This window comes from Typopeltis vanoorti, chromosome 11 (assembly GCF_054136105.1).
Source record: "Typopeltis vanoorti isolate ZY-2024b chromosome 11, IOZ_Tvanoo_1.0, whole genome shotgun sequence".
Taxonomy (NCBI): Eukaryota; Metazoa; Arthropoda; class Arachnida; order Uropygi; family Thelyphonidae; genus Typopeltis; species Typopeltis vanoorti.
Window position 1 is genome coordinate 63,192,980 of NC_143559.1, and position 20,966 is coordinate 63,213,945.

The 20,966-nt window shown below is 35.5% G+C and overlaps 1 long non-coding RNA gene across 1 annotated transcript in view; it reads right to left on the reverse strand.

Moving 5' to 3' along the window:
- Positions 1–20,966, reverse strand: part of LOC150101666 (uncharacterized) — a 57,198-nt gene that overhangs the window by 16,498 nt on the left and 19,734 nt on the right. The window contains exons 3-4 of the long non-coding RNA XR_016549072.1: positions 19,639–19,683; positions 9,713–9,829 (exon numbers count right to left, since the gene is read on the reverse strand). This is a non-coding gene — a long non-coding RNA (uncharacterized LOC150101666). The remainder of the gene's footprint in view (positions 1–9,712; positions 9,830–19,638; positions 19,684–20,966) is intronic.

The window sequence follows — 20,966 nt, forward strand, 5'->3', positions numbered from 1 at the left end:
CTGACTCAGGTAGTTTCTGGTCTGTGGAATGCTGAGTATGAAGAAAGGTGGAGAAGATGCAATTTACAGTCTAGTGGATAGGAAGAAGGAGATAATATGATAGAGATGTACAAGTTAGTAAGGGATTGTTGTAAGATTAACGTTGCAGAGGTTTTTCAAAATATGTGGGAGATGGGGAGAGAACAAGAGGGCATCCCTGGAAGCTGTATAAGGAGGGTGTAAGTAAGAGAGTCAGAAGCAAGTATTTTGCATAGAGAGTGTTAGATCTTGAATAAGGACCTTTCATCAAATGGATCATTAATTCAAAATTTAACAAGAATATAATAATAACCAAGAAATACTTGTACTGTTAGTAAAGAAACATAATTGAATTACTTTAAAATGGAGTACAAAAAGAAGGAGGAATTTGTCTGTCTAGATTGAAATATTGTTGTTTGAAAACACTAGTAAGAAAAATACTCAATGCAAAATGTATGTCAATGCAAACAAAAGTCCAAAAGTTGCATGTGAGTTACCCACGATAAGCGTAACGCCCAAAGCAAAGGCATTTGTAGAAAATGAATTGAATTCGCGTTCCCCGAAAAGAGTGCTCTTGAGGAGAAGAGTTGTGACTAAACAACTTAAGGACCAATAAGAAGGTGCCATGAGAAAACTTCTGAAATGAAAAGAAGACGCAACAAGAGATAATAAATGCAGTTCGCGCGGGTTTCAACCCCCTGTTTTTTCTGTTCCTGTTTTCATTCAGACCCACGATGCTGACCAGCAGAAGGAAATTCTACGGCATCGGACGGCAAGTTTCTCCCCATTGCTGGTTGGCGAGTATCAGGTGAGCTGCATGCGAGACGACGGCGTCCACTGACTCGAGCCATCGGTAGAAGTGCCACCGGAATGAGACAATGGAAAGTTTTCCTCCAGGGAGACGGGCAGTCTGACGATAGTGACCAGCGAGACGAGCGCTTGCCCAGCAGAGTGCAGAAAATGGTTGTACATGACAAGCGAAGTGACCTCCGCATGGACGCAACCCACTGAAGCGGTAAAATATCTAATAGTAAAGGACGGACAAAGGGGACATGGTAACCTTATGCAGCGGTGGTAATGTACAGAATTTTCTTATTTTTTTTAACAATTAGCATTAGAGATAAAGGGTGAATCAATTTCTAGTTGGAAGAAAAATGGACAATTGTCTACAGAACCTTCTGAATGACTTATATGCATTGTAACTTGTTAGCTTCGTTGGACTGGTAATCGGAGGACTTAAGTTCTTGTGTGAGACCTAATTAATGTGGTGAGGCCCTGTGTTAGCATTTGAAGTTAAAATTGTATTTTCCCATGCTAAGTATGTTTTAATTGAGCAGAGGATATGAGATATATGTTCATTAACTAGAGTTTCATTTATGATTGTCAGTTGATTTAGTATAGGTATTGTGATAAGCGTTTGATATGTTTAAACCTAATTGTAAACTCATTAGATCGTTAATAAACATGTTTTACTATGTAAGTCTGAGTTTTGCTTACCACTCATAAAAGTTTGAACCCATGCATAAGGGGAAGGTATAGAATAATTAGAAAGGATAGGGCCATGCCTGCAAATTGAGATCTCTACAGATGCTATATATATTTTAACAAATTTAGGTAGCTGTTAGAACTCTGGGAAAGTTTCTCTGAGCAAGAATTCTTCTGTCCTAGGACTGTGACTGGTGCAACGAGAACAAACAAATTTGTCAGAGTTTGAAAAGGAGATGGCCCCAGAAAGAGAGAGAGACAGACTGGAGATCTCATTCTTAGTTGGCACAAGAAGGGATAATAGTAACATAGATTTAAAGAAAAACCATGACGTAACAAGGATTATGAATGACTGGAATGCACTGCCTGGGAATGTGGCGTCTGTATAAAATCCGAATTTATTTAATGCATCATATGATGAGCTATTTATGACAAAGGGACCTCCTGTGATGAGTCTTTGACTGCATAGGAGTCTTGAAATAATAATAATAATAATATTCATCTCATGTTGTTCTTGACTTTAAGGCATGACACAAGTCCATATTTTCTGCTTGTGTATTAGGTATATATATCTGTAGTTTAGTACTAGAATGAAAATGATCCTATATAGGAAAAATTATCTCCTCCAGACACCATACTGCATAGATGCAAGCAAAAACAAGTCAAGTTTTATTGTAGCACTAAAAACAGTACACTGTCTATGTATACTGTATTTAGTGACAAATAGCTTAATCAGAAACAATTAGAATGACCACCATATTGCACAGCTGCAAACAAAACAAAGTAAAAGTTTAATTGTGGCACTTAAAATACAGTCCTGCTTGAGGCACAACTAGCATAAAACACAGTCTGGTATGAAAAACATGAAAGTACTTTAAAAATTATAAAAAGTTATAGTAAATATCTTAACAACAGAAGTGGTGATAAATGCAAATTCTATTAAATAATTATGCTTATTTGAATACTAATACAAAAAATTTTGAATATTCCAAAATTCTAAATGTATGAGATTTGTACGCCACACATCGCTGTTAATAGAAGTGCTGGTTACAATAATTTACAAAGCGTACCATCCCAAAAAATAGCAATGGCCCTAATTAACTATTTTTGAAAATTAGTAGGCAGTGAGTCTTCATCCTTCGGCATTCCTGATAGTGAGTCAAGCAATCAACAATCCAAGGTTTTCAGAAGGAGAGCATGACAGACAACTGCTACCATCTCATGGCCCTAAATCCAAATACTTGTATTATCGTGGGTAATGGTCAAGTTCTACGGTCAGTTTTTGACCACAGACTCAACATCTTCAGATGTCGAGTTAAAAACCAAGTTTCGAGGAGAAGAACCAGCTAAAGAAAGGCTAGAAAAAAAAAAGCTCCTCCAGTTGGCAACTAGAATCTAACACCATTTCCATGTGGCTATAGTTGTCTTTGGTAGGTGGAAACAAGGAGACAAGTTTCTGAACTGGAGAAGAAAGATAGAAAACTGGAATTTCTATCTTTTTTCTCTAGTTCAGAAACTTAAGTCACTCCTGATTTAATGCCGGACCATCTTTCTGTACCTCCTTTAATTCTAACTGCTGATTTACAACTCGAACAGATACTATTTATTGCTTGATATGATGTCTCATTTACACCAAATAACTGGAGCATTTTGAACAGCTTTTCCTCTTGGCACCTTGTCAAGTGATTTTTCCAGATCTATAAAACTTAAATTTTAAAAACTTATCCTTGTTATATTCCCATGTTTTCTCAACTATTTGTCTTAAAGTGAAAATCTGATCCTGACAACTTAGTTTGGTTTGAACCCAGCTTGTTCTTCTCCAATTGATTTACAACTCGAACAGAGACTATGTATTGCTTGATATAATGTCCCATTTACACCAAATAACTGGAGCATTTTGAACAGCTTTTCCTCTTGGCACCTTGTTCAAGTGATTTTTCTAGATCTATAAAACTTAAATTTTAAAAACTTATCCTTGTTATATTCCCATGTTTTCTCAACTATTTGTCTTAAAGTGAAAATCTGATCCTGACAACTTAGTTTGGTTTGAACCCAGCTTGTTCTTCTCCAAGCTTCTCCTTCACAATTTTTCTTAGCCGTTTCTCAAGAATACGTACATAAATCTTACCAGGAACATTCATAGAGAAATTCCTCTGTAATTCTCACATTCAACTTTATTCCCTTTTTTAAAAGATGGGTACTATGAGTGCTCTACTCCAATCATCTAGAATTCAACCCTTTGACCAGGCCTTCTGAATTATGCAATGTAGCCACTGTAAAACTTTTATACCTCCATATTTGAGCACTCCTGTTCAAATATCATCTACTCCAGCTGCCTTCCCACATTTCAGGTTCGTGATAGTTTTTTGTACTTCAAGTACAGATATATATATTCCAGATGGCATTCCTGTTGAGTGTTTTCTACCACCACTCATTTTTTTAAACTGTCTTATGTGTGTCTTCCTGACAACCAATTGCCAAGGGTTTGGATCATAATCAAAATCCTTGCCAATTGAGTCAATATTATTTTCTCTCATGAACAATCATTTACATGTTAAGTGTTACGTATTAAAAAAAAGATCTCTTTTTTAATAACTACAAGCAGCTTTCTGATAAAAAATGATAACAGGATTATTGTTCCATATATTAAAAATATTTTGGAAAAAGTAGATCACATATTAACATATCATGGAGGGTGGAAGCAGCATAAAATAGAGGATTGCTTTCTAAGGAGAAGCACAGTGGGGAATTTGTGTGCCTCAGGCCAGTGCGGTAGCCGTGAAGGCTTGCAGAGAACCTTGAAAAATAGCTGAATAAAGGGGCTCTGGCGAAGATGTTAGGACTGCAGTGACATCTGTTTCATCATTGGCAGAAGAATTCATATATCAATGGCAATGTGAAACAACTGTCGGCTGGAAGAATCTTTGAAGATTCTTCCTGAATGAAGCTGGAAGATATTGAGTAAGTAGAGGAACTAACATATAACTATACTATCAATTTGTCTTGATGATATCAAGACAAACAGATAAGCAACATATGAAGTTTGCATATTTTTTGAATTCTCTTCTGATTGTAAATATCCTACACTTAAACCTATTGAACTGCTACAAGGGTAGCTGTACGATAGGTTCATCCTCATTTTATGCTGGTTTTGCAGCATAAAATGAGGATCATGATTCACAATGCAGCTGATATTTTCAATGTTTCTGCCTATTTTCATTATCTTTGTCTTGTTATTGCTGACCTTCATACCATATCTATCACAACAGTTATTGAGTTTAGTCAGGGAATCTTGCAGACTTGTAGCGGATTTATTTAGAAGTATAACATCATCCGCATGAAGCAAGGAGCTGACATTAACATCTCCAATTTTGATATCAGGTTTAATACCACTTTCCTTCATAATGTGATCCATATAGATAATGAATAACAGAGGTGATAATGTACATCCTTGTCTCACACCAGATTTAACATTAAACCATCTTTATGCACTTCCTTCAATTCTAATTGTGGACTTACAATTCAAATAAAGACTAAAGTATTGCTTGATATAATGCCACATTGATACCATATAATAGCATATTGAATAGCTTCTCTCTTGGCACCTTGTCATATGCCCTTTCCAAATCGACAAAAGTTAAATACAGATCTTTGTTATATTCTAATGATTTCTCCACTATTTGTCGTAAAGTGAAGATCTGATCCTGACAGCCTCTATTTGACCTGAATCCAGCTTGTTCTTCACCAAGCTTTTCTTCCACAATTCTTCTCAACCATTTCTCAAGTATACTTCCATTTATCTTACCAGGAACACTCAGTAGGGATATACCTCTGTAATTCTCACATTCAGTTTTATTTCGCTTTTTATATATGGGTACTATGAGAGAGCTCTACCCCAATCATCGGAAATTCGTCCCTTTGTCCAGGCATTCTGAACTATGCAGTGCAGCCAATGTAATACTTTTATACCACCATACTTCAGCATTTCTGGTCGTATATCATCTAATCCTGTTGCCTTTCCACATTTCAAGCCTTTGATGGCTTTTTCCTTGAAGTATGGATATGTATTCCTGACTGCATGCCTGGTCAGTGTTTTTTTATCATTGTGCTGTCATCTCTGCTTGTTTAATTTAGCAGTTTTTCAAAGTAATTACTCCATACTTCAAGGATATCTTTTTCTCCCATTTTCATGTCACCTTTATCATCTCTAACTCCTTTCACAGCACTCTTTCCTACATTCCTAAGTTTCTTCAACAACCTCCAGAATATTTTGCCACCTTCTTGATATTTATTTTCTATGTCATAATAAATTTAGTTTAATCCTTTATCCAAGTGTGTGCAAACAAAGTTTGGCCTGAAAGTATTTTCAGGACTGGAGTAAAGTGGTACAACACCGGGCAACTCCTTGCAAAGGTGGAGCAAGCTACCAACACTCCTATCTCAGTATCTCCCATAATGCAAAACACATCTCTCCTTGCGGATATGTATAATGTTATGCATTAAGGGAAGGGCCACTACCCACTGGGTAGTGGCCCTTCCCTTAATGCATAACATTAAGGGAAGAGCCTTAAAAACACATCTCCTTGCAGATATGTATAATGTTATGCATTAAGGGAAGGGCCTTAATGCCCTTAATGCATAACATTATACATATCCGCAAGGAGATGTGTTTTGCATTATGGGAGATACTGAGATAGGAGTGTTGGTAACTTGCTCCACCTTAGCAAGGAGTTGCCCGGTGTTGTACCACTTTACCCCAGTCCTGAAGATACTTTCAGGCGCAAACTTTGTTTGCACACACTTGGATAAAGGATTAAACTAAATTTATTATAGTCTGACAAGTGAAAAATAAACTTTCAACATTTTCTATGTTCTTGCCAAAGTCCTCCCATGACTTTTGTTTAGCTAGTTTTACACATCTCCTTCACTGCCTCTTTAACTAACTGTGTCCACCATGGAGTTCTAATTTTTCTAACCTTGCAGACAACTTCATCACATGCCTCTCTAGGTGAATTAATCAGGGTTTTCTTCAAGGCTTGCCACTGAATCTCCAAGGTTTGGTTCCTGTTCTCAAACTCTTTCATTTTTTTTTTCAATAATCTTTGTGCATTTTAGTCAACAGTTCACATCTGAGAGATGCTCAACTTTTATTCGCTTTAAAACTTTTTTACATGTTATTCTTTTCAATATGAAATTCAATTTTATCCTGCTCAAGACTAAATAGTGATCACTTCTAATTTCAAATCCTCTGTACACTCTGGTGTCCTGCACCAGGGACAAAACATCACTATCACTACAAAGCTAATAATATCCATTATTATTAGCTTTGCTCTTTTCTCCAAATTGCCAAAATATTTTTGTATGTCTGACAATCATTTACTACTCTGCTATTTAGATCCCCAACAAGGACCATAGCATAGTCAATGAGACTATTTCTTATTCCTTGCCTCTTCTCTCCATGTGAATTTGTGCATGTTTTTATGTTGGAACATGGTGTTAGTAATAACCAGTCCATGTCCTGAGCAGAAATCCAACAGATATTTGCCATTATTATTAGCTTTGCTCTTTTCTCCAAATTTTCCCAAAATATTTTTGTATGTCTCACAATCATTTCCTACTCTGCTATTTAGATCCCCAACAAGGACCAACTTTTCCTTTTTCATTGTGTCAGTTGCTTTTTCTAAAGCATCAAAAAATTCCTCCACTTCTACCTTAGTAGAACCTTCTGTGGGACCATACGCTCAAATAAGTCTCATTGTCCAGTTCCCCATTCTGATATTTGCCCACATCACTCTACTTGAAATTGCCTGCCATTCAAGAAGATTAGTCTCGTATTTTGTGTTGAATACTATGGCTACACCTTCTTTTCCTTGATTGTCATTGCCTGAATATAACATTTTGTATTTATTGCTCACCAGTTTTTGTCTTTTTTGTTTCAGTCACCCCTATTATGTCGATCTGGTACTTATCTAATTCCTCAGCTAGCTCCATTTCTTTTCCATTCAGGCTTCTTTTGTTGATAGTACCGATCTTCAGTTCTTGGGATATTGAGTTGGGGTGTGTTTTCAGATTTGTTCCAGTAGCTGACTTTCCGCTGTTTTCCCTGGTTCCCTGGCGAAAACAATGGGGGCCTTGTTTAACTAGGCGACGCTCCAGCCGGCATGAAATTTTGTCATGTTGTACCATCATTTTGTATATTGGTTTAAGCCAATAAGAATACAATTTGGTTGGCTAAATCCCAAATTGCCAGCCCATCCTCGTTCGTTCAGTATCAAAGTAGATACCCAACAGGGTGCACCACGAGAAGGTGAGGATTGGACATTAGGTCAGAAGCCCTGGTCGGTTCTCCGCATTCCTTTAAAGGCTATGTGGAGGTCTCCTCTCAGTTATACAGCTTTGACCATTAAGCACTCCCTTTGCCATATTAAAATGACATTCGTTCTCCTTTTCCCATACTGCCAGTATCGCACATCCTAAAAAAAATTTGAGTTCTATACTTCCTTCTTTCTATTCTAAAATAGATTTCTAGTCCAATAAAAGAATAATGTTCAGATAATAGACATTGGAAGAACTGATATTTGAAATTTTGCGATTTTAGGTGGGAGTTTGATGTTTGAATAATAAATAAAAATGGAAATAATGAACATCTCAGAACAATAAATTTTCACATATTAAGTCAAAGTTTAAAAATTTAAGATAACTGAAAAGTCAGATATTAAGATGTTATGTACCTTAATGGAGACAAGAAAATGGGAAGTAAATAAAATGAAAGTACTGAAAGTTCAAGAAATATTTCAAAGAGTGAAAATAGTGCTGTTCCAAAACAAAAATGTTGATTTACGTATATTCATTTATATTTTTTCTGGAGTGGTGGTTAAGATGTTATAGGGGTCAATTAAATTTAGAATATGAGATGTTCAATGAAAATGAGTGAATTTATTAAGAAACCTTGTTTCAACACCCCAAGATTTTGCAAAGTCATTTGACAAACCACCCACATGATAAGTTGATTTATGGTTAAAGAAGACAGGAATTTTATAGTGCCATGTGCAGTAAGTGGTTAAGACAAGAGAAGAAATTGAGAAGAAATAGAGGTTATAATGACTGACACACCAAACACAAACACAAAAAAAGAATGAATGCCATTTAGAAATGATTCAAGTTTGATGTTTTTTTGCTCTTTGGAAATCTGGTTAGGATATGTTGATAATTTGGTTGAAACTATTTCAAACTTTATTGCAGGCAGAGAAGGAAGACTAAGATATTAATGAAAGCAAGTTACAACATGTGTGATTCTTCTCTTGAAAAGCTTTGGAATGCTTCTTAGAGAACTAACACTTAATAAGTTCAAATAAGGCAACAAGTGTTGTCTTATTTGAAAACATTCTCAAAAGAATGGTGTTTACATTCAGTGCAAATGTTTGGATCAAAAGAGAAGAAACAATAATCTAAACAAATATGAAAATCTGATTGCCTGAGAAGGAGGTCTAAATTCAAATCCTAATACCACACAAAACCAGGAGAGTCACTGTGTGATGGTTATGCCACTGGGGAAAAAATCATACTAGTTTGTGATGTAAATAGCCTCATGGACAAATGACATCCACAATATATGTAGAAGAATCACTGGTGATGGAATGTTTGGATTATGTGATATTCTACCAGGCATGTGAATAAAATGCATAATATGGTATATAGTACATAATATATTGCAAATGTCTTGGTATCTCCCTATCTGTTCCAACAGCATTACTGCAGTTGAATAAGAATAGCCATTCACTAAACATTCAGCTAAAGCCAACAAAAATCAATTTCCCAATGTGACTAGATAATTGAGAAATCGGTGACTTTAATAGATGAATAGAAATATGAGTTACCAGTTTGATAATATATGGCAACGAATGTGGGCAAGTGGTTTCAGTATGCATTACTTTCCTTTACCTGAGAAGGAGATCAAAATTCAAATCCTAATTATGATAAGAAGAACTAGGCTTTTTTTCCCCCTCAAGCAGGACAAAACTAGACAATATTAGATGAAGACTTGTTTCCCCACTTCCTCTACTGGAAATTTTTTCCTTGTTGCAAAACAGGTAAACATGCACACATAATAGTTTAAAAACTGCCAGCAACAGTCACAGACAAGTGGCTAAAAATAGGTTGAATTAACACACTGGTTAAGTTGAAAACAGTCTGAATGATGATAAATTACCTGAACAAAATTATTTTATATTATAATGAACTCATTCTTCAGCTTTGATTCCCCACTCTTCATAATCCTGTTTCCTTACATATTTATGTCCAAAGAATTCCACAGTTTTGTAATATACTAAAAAAAAAAACTTTTGCAATTCTTATATTTTTAAAAAAATAAAATATTGCTTTTAATTTTCAAGAACTAAAATAAAGAAATCAAAACAGATATAATTTTTACTGTAAAGCAATGAAGATTAGCTTACCCCATATAGTTTTGACTTCAATTCAAATTGACTTCTAATGAAAATTTCTTATTTAACATTGGTAATGAATTTTGTCATAAAAAATAAATGCAAAACAAACCAACAAACAAAAAAGAAGCTATTTCAAACCAGACTGACTGTAGATGACACTAATACAATTTTAATGCTGATTCCAATCTTGAAAAAAATATTTAAATTTAAAATATTTATAAACTCAATGTTCAACAGATATCAAGAATATGTATTATGTAAAATTGTATAAATTTATTTATGAAGCTAGACTTTTCACTAACACACTTTTTCTTTTTTTATACATCAAATCTCCAAACATAAGGGGCTGAAAAATTTATAGAACATGAATGAATGTTATGTGTATTCTGTGAAGAAAGAACAAAATCGTTGATGTCTTTTAAAAAAAAAAAAAAAAAAAAACTGCCAAGGATAGTGGATTATAGTTCTTAGAGAATACAGCATAAGAAAGAGTGTTCCAAAGAACACAAGTAGATGGATGGAAGAGGAGAACAAGAAGCAAGTTTAGTAACTCTGAAAGTGAATTGTGTATAGTTGTTGACCACCAACTGTTCATGGTTTTACAAGCTAAGAAGTTGTGGCAGTTTTGGATTTACAGATGAAATAACCTAGGCCATTGGTGCACCATAGAGGGAGCCAAGGAGCCCTGGCCCCCTCCAAAAGAAAAAGGGGAAAAAAAATAGAAAATTTTCCAAAAATCTTTTCCTAATTAAAATTTTTTTTTTTTTTTAAATTTATGTTGTGTTGTGTTGTTTGCCTTGCATTCACAGCAGCCAGGATTCCCAAGAGCTATAGGGTATTCCCAACTTATGTGACTGCTAATTCATAAGTAGCATAAAAATAGAAGACACGAAACAACACAACATAAATTTAAAATCGTCAATTCAACTCAGTCCCCCAAGATTAAATCCTGAGTGCACCACTGACCTAGGCTATGATGCCAATGTATTATATCTGCAGCTTAGAGGGAAGTAGCAGAATGATACTGACTAACTTAGCACACTACAACCAAGGAAAATATCAACAGAAAAGGAAGAAAGAAGAAACAGGATATTATCAGAAAGTGACGCAAGTAAATTTGTGAGACAAGGATCATCTACGATAGTGGTCTGAAAAGTTCTTGGCCTCAACCATAGATGGCAACACTATCAGCAAGATTTTTTTTTTCTAAGTTGGTAGATCTGTCATAAGCATCCATGTTAAATTGCTACTCTATCAAGTAGTTTGTTTTATACAGCTGTCTGAAGCAAAAGGTTGTCTGTATTCCTTGAAATGGATAATATTGAGTATCGTGTGGTTATAAAATTCTTAGTAAAAGAAGGTTTAATGCCAAAAGAAATTCATTAGAAGTTCATAAAAGTTTACAGGCACTCTTCTCCTTCATTTCTGACAATTAAAAAATGGGCTGCCGAGTTTAAACATGGCTGTACCAGTTTTGAGGATGATCCACCTGAAGGACCTCCAAAAAGTGTAACAACACCAGAAATCATTGATCAAGTGCACAATAGGTATTGGATGACTGGAGAGTCAAAGTGTGTGAAATTGCTGAGATTATAGGCATTTCAAAAGAACGTGTAGGATATATTTTGCATGAAGAATTGCAAATGAAAAAGCTTTGCACAAGATGGGTGCCAGGCTTGTTCACAGCAGATAAAAAGTGCACTCACATGAAAATATCTGAACAGTGCTTGGATCGTTTTAACAAGAATAAAACTGATTTTGTGAATCGATTTATTACTATGGATGAGACTTGGATTTACCATTACACACCAGAATCCAAACAGCAGTCAAAACAATGGACAGAAGCCAGTTGTTCAGCGCCAAAGAAGACAAAGTCGGTTTCATCAGCAGTAAAGATCATGGCATCGGTGTTTTGGGATGCAAAAGGCATTAGGGGAATATTATTCCACTCTTTTAACCATACTAGATGAAAAAATTTGTCAGAAAAGACCTGGTTTGCAGAAGAAAAAAATCATCTTTCATTAGGACAATGCACCTGCCCACAAAGGTGTTTTGGCAATGGGAAAATTAAGGGATCTGCACTATGAATTGTTGGAACATCCACCCTATTCCCCAGATTTGGCTCACTCTGACTTCTATCTCTTCCCAAAACTAAAAACTCTTTCTCACTGGTCAGCATTTTTTTTCGAATCAAGAGGTGATTGCAGCTGTAGAGGGGTATTTTGCAGATCTTACTGAGAACCACTACAGGGACAGAATAATGGCTCTGGAGCATTGCTGGAATAAATGTATTAGTCTTAAAGAAGATTATGCTGAACAATAAAAATAATTTAAAATTATAAATTTGTTTTTTCATTATTAGGCTGAGAACTTTTCAGACTACCCTCGTATTAAATAAATTGTCCTTTTCTGTATAGCATCACACATTTTTAGGAGGTTTTTGGTGCATCACCCTGAAATGTGAGAATATTATTCTAAAGATAGGCAAATTTTGGACTTCAATAGTGTTCATATTTGCAGAAGGGAGTAGTATCTCTCATTATAGAGTTATAGCCTAAGGAAAAAAATCTTATATTTATTGGGGATCTGATTATAATTAAATTAAGGAAAAAAATAAAGTGAAATATTTTTTCTTTGAGAAATAAGATAAAATTGTCTTTTGATAGCATCAAAATGAGGTTCTCCTCACTCTCTGAGTGGAATTCTCCACTTGAGAGAGAGAGAGAGAGAATGGCATAACCTCCATATAAGCTGATGCAGATTAAATACAACAGTAAAATAATGCTTTTCAAAGATAAAAACATGAGCAGCTTTGTTTCTTTTTTTTATCTTTTAATTATCCAACTCCACTGTTAATCTCTTACTGGTAAGACCCATTAATGGATTAACTGTAGTACCATTGCAAGCTTTACAACCGTTTGACTTAAGAGACAAACTCTGTTACCTGGAATTTCCTGTTTACCCAAGTAAACAGTTAAGTGATACATTTTATTATTTTGATTGTTTACAAAGCTATTATTATTATTGTATGAGTATCTCCATGCAGTTAGAAGACTCATCATGGGAGACCCACACTAACCTTTATACATACAATGCCTATCATACCTCTCCTTAAATTCATTCACTATATCAGGATACTCACAATTCTGGAAATACATTCTGCTCATTCTCCACTTTCCAAGCAAAATATCTAGTTTGCACATCCTTGCACAACAATTAGAGGTCAACACTAGTGATGACCTCTAATTCTCTCTATTCACCATGTATTGAAAAATTTTCCTTTGTGTCAATCTTATAGAACCCCTTTAATGACTTATAAGTTTCTATTATGTTCCCTTGTTTCCCCCATCAATTAAACTTTGCAAAGCACACATCTTCAACTTATCTTCATAGGGAGCATTCCACAGATCTGTCATGAACTTGGTCACTTGTCTCTGAATCCTCTTCATCACTTCTAGTCCCTAAGAAACCCAGGTGCCCAGACCCATGCATAGTACCCAAGATGCAGCAAATTGGTCTTATAAGGAGAGATAATAACCACCTTATCTTTATTTGGTGGGTGTTTTTTTCTAACATTCAAATAACTATTTGAGCTATTTTACTAATTTCACTAATATTTATTCAAACTTTTGCAATATGCCCTCTGAACCTCAACTCTCTGTCTACTATGACCAAGTTCCCAGCCTCATCAATTTCCTTCAATCCAGTACCCTCAATGAGATATGCAGAGGTCACTTTTGAACTCAAAGTTCATAACCTTGCAAAATTAAACTAACAATCATTATCCTTCACCCAAATGTCAATTTATTTAAATCATCTTGCTGGATGAGTTATCCTGGAGGACTATTGTTCTCCCCAGTTTTGCATCATCAACAAACAAATAAATATTCCCTCCTAAAATCTTTCCCTATATCATTAATAAAGTAAAGAGTACAGAATCCTTAGGCACTCTGCTAATCATCCTCATTCTCCTAGATTCCACTCCACCATATATTCCTCTGTCTGTCAGTCACCATCCTAACCATGCTACCAGCATCATGTCCATTTGCTTCAACTTTTATAACACTTTTTCATGCAGTATATATATAAAATTGAATTTCACTTTGGGTATAAAAAACAAAAATTTAATTATATATATTTCAAAATGTGACATCGGATAAATCCTAGCAATAAATTTAATTTTCATTGAATTTGATTTGATTTGAAAATATTAAGGTTTTTTTTTCTTTTTTAATAAAACAGTCATTGTTTTTAAAAGAAAAGAATACTCATGAGTTTGTCCCTTTGAAATTATGGGTCATCCCACCTGCCAAACATTCGAATCAGGCAGAGAACACAATTCACAGATATATATATAGTCCACAAGCTTAGTGTGCACCTGTAGCATAGATATGAAACACTTTGTCCTTTGGTTAGAAAAGACCTGAGATGAACACACTGCTTAGGACTAGAATTATCTTTATTAGAGCTTTTCAAGTAAAGATGAGATATGGAGATAATGAGTTTCTCTACTGGAAAGTCGTGGTTTTCTTCATGCATGGAAAATACACACATACTTAAGGAACTCTGCAGCATGGTTGGAAGAATGATGGGACATGCACCATTTGAGTAGCAAAGACCGAGTTTAATTCACAAAATAATGAAAGGAATTTTTGTATGGACTTTTTTTCAATTAAGGATGAGTTTGCCAAGCTCTAACTAATTTGGAAATGGCACGTAAAAAATCTCAATGGAGGAAGCCATCTGCCATAACATGTGAATGTTATAATTAAGAGAAACCTCCAATGAGTGAGGGACTATTCGAGAGAGGTCACATTCTATCATACTTATCCTTGAATTCATTCACACTGCTTGCACACACAACATCTAATGGCAATTCATTCCAATCACGCACCACCCTATGAGAGAAAAATCTAGCCATCATCTGCCTCTTAGCAGCATTCATTCTCAGTTTCCAAGGATGCCCTCTTATCCTTTCCCCATCCTCCATAAAATGAAAAATTCCATCAACTGAAATCCTGTATGACACTTTCAGAAGTTTGTAAGTGTCAATCTACCTTCATAATCAGTATTCCACAATCCTGATATAATTTTTAACACTCTTCTTTGCACTCTCTCCACTGTATAAGAATCACAATGGAAACCAAGAGATAGATCTGCACACAATAGTCCAAGTGAGCTCAAGGCCTTGTAAAGAGGCAAAATAACATCCTTATCTTTACATTTGAAAGTTCGTTTCAGCACTGCAATTATCTTTTGATCAACTTGCTATCTTAACACTCCAAGATCCCTAGCTTGATTAGTTTATCCAAGCATAATCCCACCAATATAATATGACATTGGCTATGTAATCATACCAAAAAGGCATGACTTTACATATACTGACATTGAACTGACATCCATGTACCCATGCCCACAATTCCAGCCTATTCAAATCATTCTGCAAGTACTCCCTATCAGCGGCATTCCTGATTACCCTACTTATCTTTGCATCATCAACAAATAGCTGTATGTCACCTGGCAATCTTTCCCAATATCATTAATTGTACAGATTGAATAACAGTGGACCAACAACAGATCCTTGTGGTAGATGCAATCCCTAACCAATTTTTTCAAAATCTTTACCGCCACTCCTGAGATACTGGTTGGTCAATAGTTGGATACATCAGTCTTTGTACCACTCTTGTGCAATGGGATTACTACACATTTTCTCCATTCCTGAGTAACGTTCACTGTTCTGACACTCAAATTATATAGCCTTGTCAAAGGAATAGCCAGTGTTCAGATGAGCACTCTATTAGCACCTGTGCTGATATCCCATCAGTCCCTATTGCTTAACTGTTATTCAGTTTGTGCATCAGCTCTAATACCTCCTCTTCGTACAGCTGAGTTTCTTCATGCAGTGAAGAGGTAGCAGTAAACTCAATGTTGCATACATCAGGTTGATAGCTTTTAGCAAAATGGACACTCATTAGTTGAACAACCTCTTCTGCATCTGACACCCTCACATCATCTGCATTCAGAAGATTTATTCTTTCATATTCATTTTTTCTTTTATTTACAGCATATCAATAGAATTCTTCTGGATTGTCTTTAGCTTGCAGAGCCAGTTTCTTTTCATACTAAGACTTAGCTTTCTGTACAACAGTTGTGACTATTCTAGCCTGCTGATTATAATTTTCATAATGGACATCATCCTTATACACACCATATTCCTTCCACATCATCCATTTCTTACAAATCCTTTGCTTAATAACACTACACATCCATTTGACTCCTACCTATTTATTCTTTGAACTCTTGAGACACATTCTGATATTGCATCATTTAAGTATTTTTTAAATGCTTCCCATCCAACATCCAACAACCGTGTTTACAGATGCAATTTAAAGAAACAGTTATATTGCAATATACCTACAGATGATAGAATTGGAACTATTTTTAATCGGAACAGCTGCATATTCCATTTTTTTTTTTTTTTTTTTTTTTTTTTTGCTTATGTGTGTCAGGTGGAGGGGACCTATACATAAGTAAATATTTCCAATGAAAGACCTTTTAAATTACTGAACAGATAACTATTAAATGAAATGCTTAATGTCTTATTTACTAGGATCAGGGTGAAGAGTCATCATCATCATCATCAAATTCCTGCCATGCCATGTACCCTCAAGGGGTGTACAGGATATGACAGTACTACATGAAAAAATTACATCATTACTAACTTCCTATCTACAATTTTCCTCCAAATCAGTCTGTTACTTGTCAAGACTCCAACATTATCAGATCTTATATTTCTATCGTCTAAGGCACTTTGTACCGTATCAATCCACCTATATCTTGGTCTTCTTCTGGGTCGTTTTCCTGCCAACCTGGCAGAAAACACTTGTTTTGTTAATCTTTCCTCTCCCATTCTATTTAAGTGACCATACCACCTGAGATTAGCTCTGCTAACGCATTCCTGGATGCTGAAAATGTCAAGTTCTTTCCTAATATCCTCATTTTTAATATGATATTGACATTGATGCCATCTGTTCACACCTCTAATCTTTCTCAGGACTCTCATATCTCTAGTCTTTGGTCAAGTGTTTTACTTCTGACCCAGCTCTCAGATCCATAAGTTAAAACTGGTTTGAACACTGTCTTGTATACAGCTAATTTAATGTTCAGACTAATTTCTCTCTTATTCCATATCAATTTATTCAATTGACTTCCCACCATACCAGCTTTGCTGATTCTGTTGTCTATTTCTATATTTAATTTACCATCTTCAGTAAAAATCGTGCCTAAGTAGCTGAAATGTTTTACTTGTTCCACAGGTTCTCCATTCACAACACAGTTGACATTTTCAATGATTCTGCCTTGCAGAATTGCAAGGCAGAATCATTGAAAATTGAATCTTGCAGACTTGTAGCAGATTTATTTAGAAGTATAACATCATCCGCATAAAGCAAAGAGCTGACATTAACATCTCCAATTTTGATATCAGGTTTAATACCACTTTCCTTCATAATGTGATCCATATATATAATGAATAACAGAGGGGATAACGTACATCCTTGTCTCACACCAGATTTAACATTAAACCATCTTCCTGTACTTCCTTCAATTCTAACCGCTGACTTACAACTCAAATAAAGACTAAGTATTGCTTGATATAATGCCCCATTGATACCATATAACTGCAGCGTATTGAATAGTTTCTCTCTTGGCACCTTGTCATATGCCTTTTCCAAATCGACAAAACTTAAATACAGATCTTTGTTATATTCCAATGCTTTCTCGACTATTTGTCGTAAAGTGAAGATTTGATCCTGACAGCCTCTATTTGGCATGAATCCAGCTTGTTCTTCACCAAGCTTTTCTTCCAAAATTCTTCTCAACCATTTCTCAAGTATACTTGCATAGATTTTGCCAGTAACACTCAGTAGGGAAATACCTCTGTAATTCTCACATTCAGTTTTATTTCCCTTTTTATATATGGGTACTATGAGAGCTCTACTCCAATCATCGGGAATTCGTCCCTCTGTCCAGGCTTTCTGAACTATGCAGTGCAGCCACTGTAAGACTCTTATACCACCATACTTCAGCATTTCTGGTCGAATATCATCTACTCCTGCTGCCTTTCCACATTTCAAGCCTTTGATGGCTTTTTCTACTTCAAGTATGGATATGTATTCCTGACTGCATGCTTGGTCAGTGTTTTTTACCACTGTGCTGTCATCACTGCTAGTTTCATTTAGCAGTTTTTCAAAGTAATTACTCCATACTTCAAGGATATCTTTTTCTCCAGTTTTCATGTCACCTTTATCATCTCTAACTCCTTTTACAGCACTCTTTCCTCCATTCCTAAGCTTCTTCAACAACCTCCAGAATATTTTGCCACCTTCTTGATATTTATTTTCTATATTCTTGCCAAAGTCCTCCCATGACTTTTGTTTAGCTAGTTTTACACACTGTTTAGCTTTCTTACATTTGTCTCTATATTCGGTAAGAGTAAAAGCTAACTTATTTGCCAGGAACTTTTGATATGCTTTCTTCTTTTCCTTCACTGCCTCTTTAACTTCCTGTGTCCACCAGGGAGTTCTGATTTTTTTATCCTTGCATACCTCACCACATGCCTCTCTGGCAGAATCAATCAATGTTTTCTTCAGAGTTTGCCACTGAATCTCCAAGGTTTGATTCCTGTTCTCAAACTCTTTCATTTTCTTTTCAATAATCTTTCTGTATTTTAGTCTACAGTTCACATCTGAGAGCTACTCAACTTTTATTCGCTTTAAAACTTTCTTACATGTTATTCTTTTCAATATGAAATTCGATTTTATCCTGCTCAAGACTAAACAGTGATCACTTCCAATTTCAAATCCTCTGTACACTCTGGTGACCTGCACCAGGGAGAAAACATCACTATCAACAATAACATAGCCAATGAGACTTTTTCTATTCCTAGCCTCTTCTCTCCATGTGAATTTGGCACATTTTTATGTTGGAACATGGTGTTAGTAATAACCAGTCCATGTCCTGAGCAGAAATCCAACAGATATTTGCCATTATTATTAGCTTTGCTCTTTTCTCCAAATTTTCCCAAAATATTTTTGTATGTCTCACAATCATTTCCTACTCTGCTATTTAGATCCCAACAAGGACCAACTTTTCCTTTTTCATTGTGTCAGTTGCTTTTTCTAAAGCATCAAAAAATTCCTTCACTTCTAGCTTAGTAGAACCTTCTGTGGGACCATAGGCTCAAATAAGTCTCATTGTCCAGTTCCCCATTCTCATATTTGCCCACATTACTCTACTTGAGACTGCCATTCAAGAAGATTAGCCTCGTATTTTGTGTTGAATACTATGGCTACTCCTTCTTTTCCTTGATTGTCATTGCCTGAATATAACATTTAGTATTTATTGCTCAGAAAGATCTCACTAGTTTTGGTCTTTTTTGTTTCAGTCACCCCTATTATGTCGATCTGGTACTTATCTAATTCCTCAGCTAGCTCCATTTCTTTGCTGTTCAGGCTTCTTACGTTGATAGTACCGATCTTTAACTCTGGTGATATTGAGTTGGGGTTTGCTTTCAGATTTGTGAAGAGTCATTTGTATGAATAAAAACTTAAAACCAGTCTTATGCAAATACAAAGAAAAAATAAAATGTATTCTCTTTCAAAGAGAACAAGAAAATTCAAAAACTTACTTTCTACAATTCGAGGATCCAAATTATGCATTTTAAAACGAAAATCTAAAGAAGCAAAAAATATACATTTTTAATGCTACAGTGCCACTGTTCTTTCATATATGAATTATAATAACATTTATAATTAGAACATAATTCCATCTTTCAAACAGAAGAGAATAATGGCTTACCTCTCTTAATATGAAATGAGACTAACACGAACAGATACAGAAAGTCAATTAGAGCGTACTTAAATTTTTATAAGAATGCTGACAATTCCTTTAGAATAAAAGGGAATAAAGTATAAAATGAGAAATTAACCAATGCAAAATAATCAATTAAATAGTGCTTTTATTCAGCATGCACATAACAGGGTGATCAAAATTAAAGTATCCCTGTTTAAGGACTTGTGGAGCACCATCCATGGATTCAAATGCTGCAGAACTTTGCAGGAATACATTGTGTGTCACAAGGAAGTGAAATCTGAGAAAAAAAAAAGTAGTTCCAATATTCACTACCAGGGGTGTATGATGTACCGAATGCAGATGTAGTAATTATGTGTGTGTGTGTGTGTGTGTGTAAGAAGGAGAAAAGTGACAAGCATAAATAACACACTTTTATTAATTTCCATTATGTTATTATGCATTCAAGGCTGTCCTGTTCAATGTGCTGCCCTTCTCAGTATGACACAAACTGTATTCAACGGCAGAACACAGCTAGTCAGGACTGATGTTGCGCACATGATGTGTTATGCAGTCTTTCAGACTGCATAACACAGCATGACTGCTGTGTTAGACTACATGAAAGAATGCATAACACAATGGAGCCAGAAGTCACCGCATAATGCAATGGAGCCAGAAGCCACAGGGGATCAGATTAGGTGAACGCATGGATGATCACTCTGGCGTCCATGAAATGTTCTCAACGAATTCCCTGTGTAGATCAACCAATGTGTGGAAGGACTCTATCCTGCATGAAAATGACTAAATCCATTCAGAGGTACTGCTGTAGCTGTGGCAGAACAAAATTGTTTATCATATCAAGATACCTCTTACCAGTAACTGAGCAGGTCACAGGACTAGCTCATGAATGTCCTCAAATAAGACTGGTCCAAAGATAAAGGAAGCTGTAAACCCACACAAGACAGTAACTTTGGGTGAATGCAATGCAATTTGTTGGATTTCATGAAGATTTTGCAGAACTCATACACATATACATATATACCTGGCAATTGTGGATATTCACAGCTCTGTTCAGGTGAAAATAAGCCTCATCCTCACTCAACCAAGGAATGTTAAAGCAAACGTCAGTCGACTTTCAAAGTCTTGTGGGTGAAACTCCTGTGTCTG